Source organism: Vombatus ursinus, unplaced genomic scaffold, assembly GCF_900497805.2.
Source record: "Vombatus ursinus unplaced genomic scaffold, bare-nosed wombat genome assembly UNPS02014832.1, whole genome shotgun sequence".
Classification (NCBI taxonomy): domain Eukaryota; kingdom Metazoa; phylum Chordata; class Mammalia; order Diprotodontia; family Vombatidae; genus Vombatus; species Vombatus ursinus.
In genome coordinates, this window is record NW_020954610.1 from 70,446,024 (window position 1) to 70,453,069 (window position 7,046).

Below are 7,046 nucleotides of genomic sequence, written 5' to 3' on the forward strand. Positions count from 1 at the left end.
GACTAATTCTTTAATGGAGATCAGATTAAACTACTGAAACACACATACACACACATACACACACACACACACACACACACACACACACACAAAATGGCTGTAATAGCTATGAGTTCCTTTCTTTTCTTAGGCAGCTAGGTGGCATAATGGATAGAGAGCTAATCCTAAAGTTAGGAGGACTTGAGCTCAAATCTAGCCTCACACTAGATGCGTGACCCTGGGCAAGTCACTTAGCCCTATTTCCCTCAGTTCATCTGTAAAGTGAGATAGAGAAAGAAATGGCAAACCACTCCAGTATCTTTGGCAAGAAAACCCCAAATGGGGTCACAGAGTGTCAGACACGACAAGCAACTCAACAACAACAACAAAAGCTATTCTTAATCCCTTTCTTTTCCCTCCTTTAAAGTCTACAGATGGTGTGCAAAACAGCTTTATTAAAAGGTCTGACATTTTGCTTGAACTCATTCTCAGAACCTCTGGCTCTTTCACAGTTTTGGAAATCACTTCCAGAAAGGGCCTCTCCAACTTCCTCCAATCACAAAGGAAATATTCCTCTTTCCGAGTGAGCCCTCCTCCAAAAATGGAATGCATCTGGACTCAACACACACACCCACTCACACACACACACACACACACACACACACACACACACACACACACTTAATTTTGCTAGCAATGGCTTTGTAGTTGACATAGAAGAGCTTGCATTTAGTTTGTGCTGCCAAAATCTAGCTCTATCATTGCAACAAAATGGATTCTTTGAATTACAGGACTGAATGTTTAATAGAACAAAACAAATTCTGGATAGAGTTTTCATTTGTTTTCTCACACTTCAGAAGGGTGTAAGATGCATATTTGCCAGAGTACAGATGGAAGAAATCCTCCATTCACACCTACCTGCTCCTAGAGTTTCAGCTGAAATCAGATTTCTAATCAATTGAGAGAACTGATATGATAAAGTTAAAGCACAGGAAACTATCATAGTAGGATTATGTTAGTGGCCTTAGGACAGTTGAGGTACTGTCTTAGTGAGGTCTGGGAAATCAAAGAACAGTGGCAAAATTCACATTCAGTTGATCTAATTATATTATTATTGTAATATATTATTACATAATATTATTAATTAGATTATATAATACATTATCATATAATCTAATTATATTAATTATGTATTATCTAATGATATTACACAAAACAATTTAGTGGATATACTAATATAGGAAGAGTACAAGAAGATGTCTATGTTCTACTTCACTGCCACCTATTGAGTCCCTGTCTGCCTGATTTTACGAAATAAAGTTGCTAATAAAACTGCTCCTAGAAAGCTAGCTATACCCAGACATAGCCTAACCACTGGATGACCTACAGATGTCAGGGGCTGTAATAGGCAAAAGGAACTGATATCCATTATATACGTGCCAACCCCAAATGAGAAGATTTCAGAATCAGAAGTTTACTTGTAAATATTTAACAATGAGCTCTCTGGAAAAAAAAAAAATTGTACACAAAACACTCTTTCAAGTTTAATCTGCATTACTAACATTTTCTCCATCACTTTCTTCTTTTTCTTTTGGCTAGGCAACGGGGTTAAGTGACTTGCCCAGGGACACACAGCTCATGAGTGTTATGTGTCTGAATCCGGATTTGAACTCAGGTCTTCCTGACTCTGGGGCTGGTGTTCTATCCACTGTGCCACCTAGCTGCCTCTCTCCATCACTTTCTTAAGACTAAACAATCATCAGAACAATAAATCAAGCTCTGATTTGTAGGTCTGCCACTTTTCCAAGGTGTAAAAGGCTCACAATGAAAATTTAACCATTGGCTTTCCTGAGACATTTCAAGCCAGCTCCGGCATCACCTTGCTTTGAATATGCTAGTCAGGAGTAGGTCAAGGCTAAACACACGAGATTGGTAAGATTCCTTTGGAATCAAGGGATGTACTTATGACTAGTTACTCTGCTTATCCCTCCTTTTTCCATGTGGATGAAAAGTCCTGGTTCAAACAAGCTTTATCAAGGATTATAATAACAAAAACAACAACAATAATAAAAATAATAACAACCATGGGCCAGGCATGGTGCTAAGCACTTTAATAATATTATCTCATTTGATCCTCACAACAACCCCAGGGTGTAGGCCTATTTTATCACCTTTGAGGAAACGGAGGCAAACAGTGCTTAAGGTCATATATCTAATAAGTGTCTAAGGCTGCTCAAGTCTTCTTAGCTCTGTAGGTATAGTAGATAGAATGCCAGGCCTGAAGTCAGGAAGATTCATCTTCCTGAATGCAAATCCAGTCTCAGACACTTAATAGCTGTGTGATGGTTGGGCAAGTCACTTAACCCTATTTGCCTCAGTTTCCTCATTGCAAAATGAGCTGGAGAAGGAAATGGCAAACCCCTCCAGTATCTTTGCCAAGAAAACCCCAAATGACGCCATGAAGAGTTAGATTCAACTAAACAATAACAGTAACAACAACTTCTTGACTTTAGACCTGGCAATCTATCCACTATGCCACCTAGCTAACCAAAAAAAAAAAAAAATCAGACACAAAAAAGCTTTACATTTCCCATTCTCCCACTAAGGAATAAAACATTCCAGGGTAAAGTACCACCTTCATTGCTAGTCACTTGTCAAACTGGTGAGCAAAAGCACCTCATTAACATCACCTGAGAGAGTACCTAAAATAAAACCCTAACTACTAGCAATGTGCAAGAAAAATGATCCCTATCTTCAATGCAGTTTGTAATGAAAAATTCTACGTACAAGCAGAAAAGACGAGGATGGCTCTACAGAGATACAGCGAATATAATAAAGTCTCCAGCATTGCTCCTGAATTTGTCATTATCTTTCCTCCACCACCACTAGGGAACTGGACTGTTATGGCTCTGGGTGTACTATTAGAATCAATGCTTAATACATTTGTTTTCATGGAAAGAAACTGGAAGCATAGATGTCAATTTACATGGCTACATCGTCTCAGATATCCAGAAAGCATATAAGAAGTAAACTCAGTGATTTTAATAAGCAGTCCCAGTGACAATTACCCAATTTTGACGTTTCCTGAAAACTGACATGTCACATATTAGCACAATTCCATATTTATGAGTAATGACTGTGAATAATGAATTGATGGAATGAGAAGTTGTTTACTTCTAAGACACTGTTGGAAATAAAGACCCCCTCCAAACTAGTCATGTCCAGGATGAGGTTAGTACCCTCTAGCATAGTTCATTGATTTGATCCTGTCTTTTTTAATCATTTTATATCATGGAAAAATCTGTGACATCTCTCATCCAATTTGACCTTAGAGAACAAAAAAGAATGCACAATTATTTCCAAAACCCAATCACTTAGTCTAATTCAGAGTAAGAAACTTCTCTTCCATGGGAATAGATTTTAATTGATACTTTTTCTTTTTATCATCTTAAAACATTTCTAGAGCATTCACAAAGTACCAGGTCCCAAGGTAAGGAATGGGATGGAAGGAGACAGGAAGAGAAGGGGAAAAGAATAAGTATTTATATAGCACCAGTACTTGCCAGATACTGTGCTGAATGCTTTTTACAAATATCATCTCATTTGATTTGATAGATGTTAATGACATAAAGGACATTTCAACCATGCTACCAATAGAAATGAAGAGGAGCCATCTTTAAGAAATGATGAGCACAAGAATGAACAAAGCCCATGATAATAGTTCCTCTCTGCACACAGATAGCACTTACTATTTATATTACTCATTTGGTACTTACTGTATATTGTCTGGTATTATTTATTACCTATTTGTGAGTGTTTCTTCTCTTCCCATCTAGACTGTGTCTTTGATGGAGTATGGGCCCATCATTCAGTTTCAGAAGCCAAGACCTTTGCCCCTTTTCGCCAAAAGGAATTTGGCTCCCATTGGTTTACAGATCCTGGAAGTCCCTTAAACTTTTGGATTTTACTCCCCTTATCTCCCTTTGAAAGCCCTAGCCGCACCTTTTGATCTTATTCAGATGCACCTTTGCCCCAAGCCCTAAAAAGAATCTGGCTCTCTTGCCCCAGAAAACCTTTAAACTTTTTTTACTCTGGTCTAACTCCCCTGATCTCCCTTTAAAAGACCTAGCCCCACCTTCTGATCCTTTCAAATTCCTACCTTCCAGTTCCCTTCATTATCTATTCCCATTGTCTATTCAATCTCTCAGACTTTTCAATAGGAATTGTCATCTAGACCCTTTTCCCAGCCCCCTCCTCTCACCACCCAAAGTTACTTTAGTATATGTATAAAACACCCACCCTGGCCCCCATTCAAAAGCTGAGATTTTCTCATGCCCAAAAGGCTGAGACTCTCTTATGCCCGCTCTCCCCACAAATGTTACTAATGTTCAGATTCCTTAAGAGTCTGACCTATATGATTTATCTCTAATAAAATTTTTCTCTGGCTGGAAGAAGATTTGAGTTGAATTCATTCAGGCAGGGCCTACGCTGTGATCTTGGGGTTCAAACATCCCAAACCTCTAGACCTCTTCATCTTGAGGTCAAGAACTTTTTTTGGGTCATTTCTGGGCCATTTTTATTTTACTCCCATGATGAAACATTTCCTTAAAATCTACCAGTCAGTCATATTTATTTCTCCATAGTCAATTTTCCCAACATCCATAAAAAATATTCAAGCTTAATGCTTTAAAGATAAAGCATTGGGAGAATTGATTGTATTTTTCACATTTTATCCAGATGTGTCAGATATTTTAGCACCATATTCAGTGCCTAACATTTACTCAAACTAGATTAGGGGGTCTTCTAGAACTTGGCACTGTACAGCAAAAGCCATGGCAGAGGAGGGACTACGCTAGAGAGTTGGTGATTGCAGGCCAGTTAGAAGAAGCTCCTTTTCCCCAGAAAAGTAGAGATGCACATCAAAACAGAGAACAGAGTTTTGGCTTCAAAGGGATTCTATCAACCTCTTTGTTTTTCTTTAATTGAAATACTCAAGATTGGTAATTTATGATAGGTTCAAACTTCCTTTGCCTAACTCTGTAAAACCATAGCCTCCAGAATCTGTGGGCCATCTGGAGCCAAGCTATTGGTCTTACTAGAACCAAACTTCTAGGAACTATTCTATTTATAATTTCATTTCCCAGGCCAGAACAAGGTGAAGATAAAACAAACCAAAATACTCACCTTTTCCTCTATTCCTCAATCAATCCACAAGCATTTTTTAATCACCTACTGTGTATCAGCCATTATGCTAAATACTACCTATACAAATGCAAAAACAAGACAATCCTCCTTCTCAAGGATTGTTCTTAAATTCTGGTTGGGGGAGGGAGCCTGATTTCCCCCAGGTGGTGAAGTATAGGTGAGGAAGGCCTGACCCATTAAATTGGAAAGGTCTTTATTGGCTTTCTCGGTCTCTCAAGATGTCATCCCTTTCAGAATATGCCATGTGTATGGCTCTCCTGAGTGCTCGAATATTTGGAGAAGTTGCCAGCTGCACCGATTCCAAGTCTATGAAAGTAGTGAAGTTGTTTAGTGAACAGCCTTTGGCTAAAAGGAAGGAGACTTATGACTGGTATCCCCTTCACAACACCTATTTTGCTCTCATGAGGAAACTCTGTTTCTTTGGTCTTTACAGAGATGAACATCAAGATTTTAAGGAAGAGCAAATGTGACTAAAGAAGCTTTGTGGAAAAGGCAAACGAAAGAAAGGAGAAGGGAAAAGATCAGCTGCAAAGAAATAGTGTTGGACCAGTCTTTGGACCAATCAGTGACTCAGATGAGAAAGAAGTACACATGCTTGTTATTTTTACACTCTCAATAGTAGTACAGCTTCCCAAAATTGATGGTCCAAGAATCATCCCTCTTACCTCATCACTCATCATGCTGAATTAGGATTGGATTCTTGAATATATTTTGGTCCTTAAAAGTTATTTTGGCCTTGATAATTGTGTGAATATGTCATCTATTGTCTTCTCAAAGAAATTTTTAATATGTAAGTATTTACTAATTTTCTAGCAAAAAAAAATCCTCACTAAAAAAAAATAAATTCTAGCTGCGGGAAACAATACACACTGGAGAGTGGTGATCACAGGAGAGAGTTTTCATCTAGTCAATCACAACACATTAAAAATGGAGCCAAGAGTAATACATTTTCATACCTTTTCTATAGCATTGGTAGCAATAATTTGAATGCTATTTCCACACTAAGATCCTTTTGGATATATATTCATCAATGTTTTTTGTAACTCAATTATCCCTGAAGGTAGATCAGTGCAAGGTGGGTGTGATGGTGTCTGTTCCTTGACATGCAAATGCTGAATTCTTTATTTTCTATGTAGCTTGGAAGCAAATCAACAATAGGAGTCAGTTGATTGCTGACCTTTAAGTGTATCACTTAACCTGTTGGTGAGTGGCTTAATGGGGTAATCTCCATGCTGGGAAAGCGAATGAGCAAGCCAATTTATAAATGAGCTACAGATCTTCCATACATGTTGCTCTGACATTTCTTTTGTTGATAATTCCATTGTAATGGAATATTTGAGTGTATATAAGATCCACTCTAGCCCCCATTTAAATGCTGAGATTTCCTCATGCCCACTCATCCTTGTGGGTGTCACTAATGTTCAGATTCCTTAAGAGTCTGGCCTATATGATTTATCTCTAATAATAATAAAAAAAAAAACTTTGTCTTTGGCTGAAAGAATATTTGGGTCAAATTCATTCAGGTAGGGCCCTCTGTGCCATGATGTTGGGGTCCCAGAACCCCAAGAATCTAGACCTCATCAGATCTAGAGTTGGAAGGGACTAATTAAGCAACTAATCAAGCCTCCTCAATTTAGAAAGAAGGAAACAGAGGCCCAGAGATGTAGCATGACTTGCCCATGGTCACCCAGAGATTTTGTATGAAGCTGAATTTGAACACAAGTCCTCAAACTAGAGAGTTAGCACCATTCCCATTGTCCCATACAGCCTCCCAGGGATATGTGTCCCTTTTCCTTAGTCCACATTCCTGTTCATAGTTCTCTCTTGGGAGTTGCTATAAGGTTTTAGCAGGAAATACTTTG

At 38.4% G+C, this 7,046-nt stretch overlaps 1 pseudogene; it reads left to right on the plus strand.

Annotated features, from left to right (window-relative positions):
* The first annotated feature begins 5,402 nt into the window (after positions 1–5,402).
* On the plus strand, positions 5,403–5,723 carry LOC114025619 (annotated as a pseudogene).
* The last annotated feature ends 1,323 nt before the right edge of the window (positions 5,724–7,046 follow it).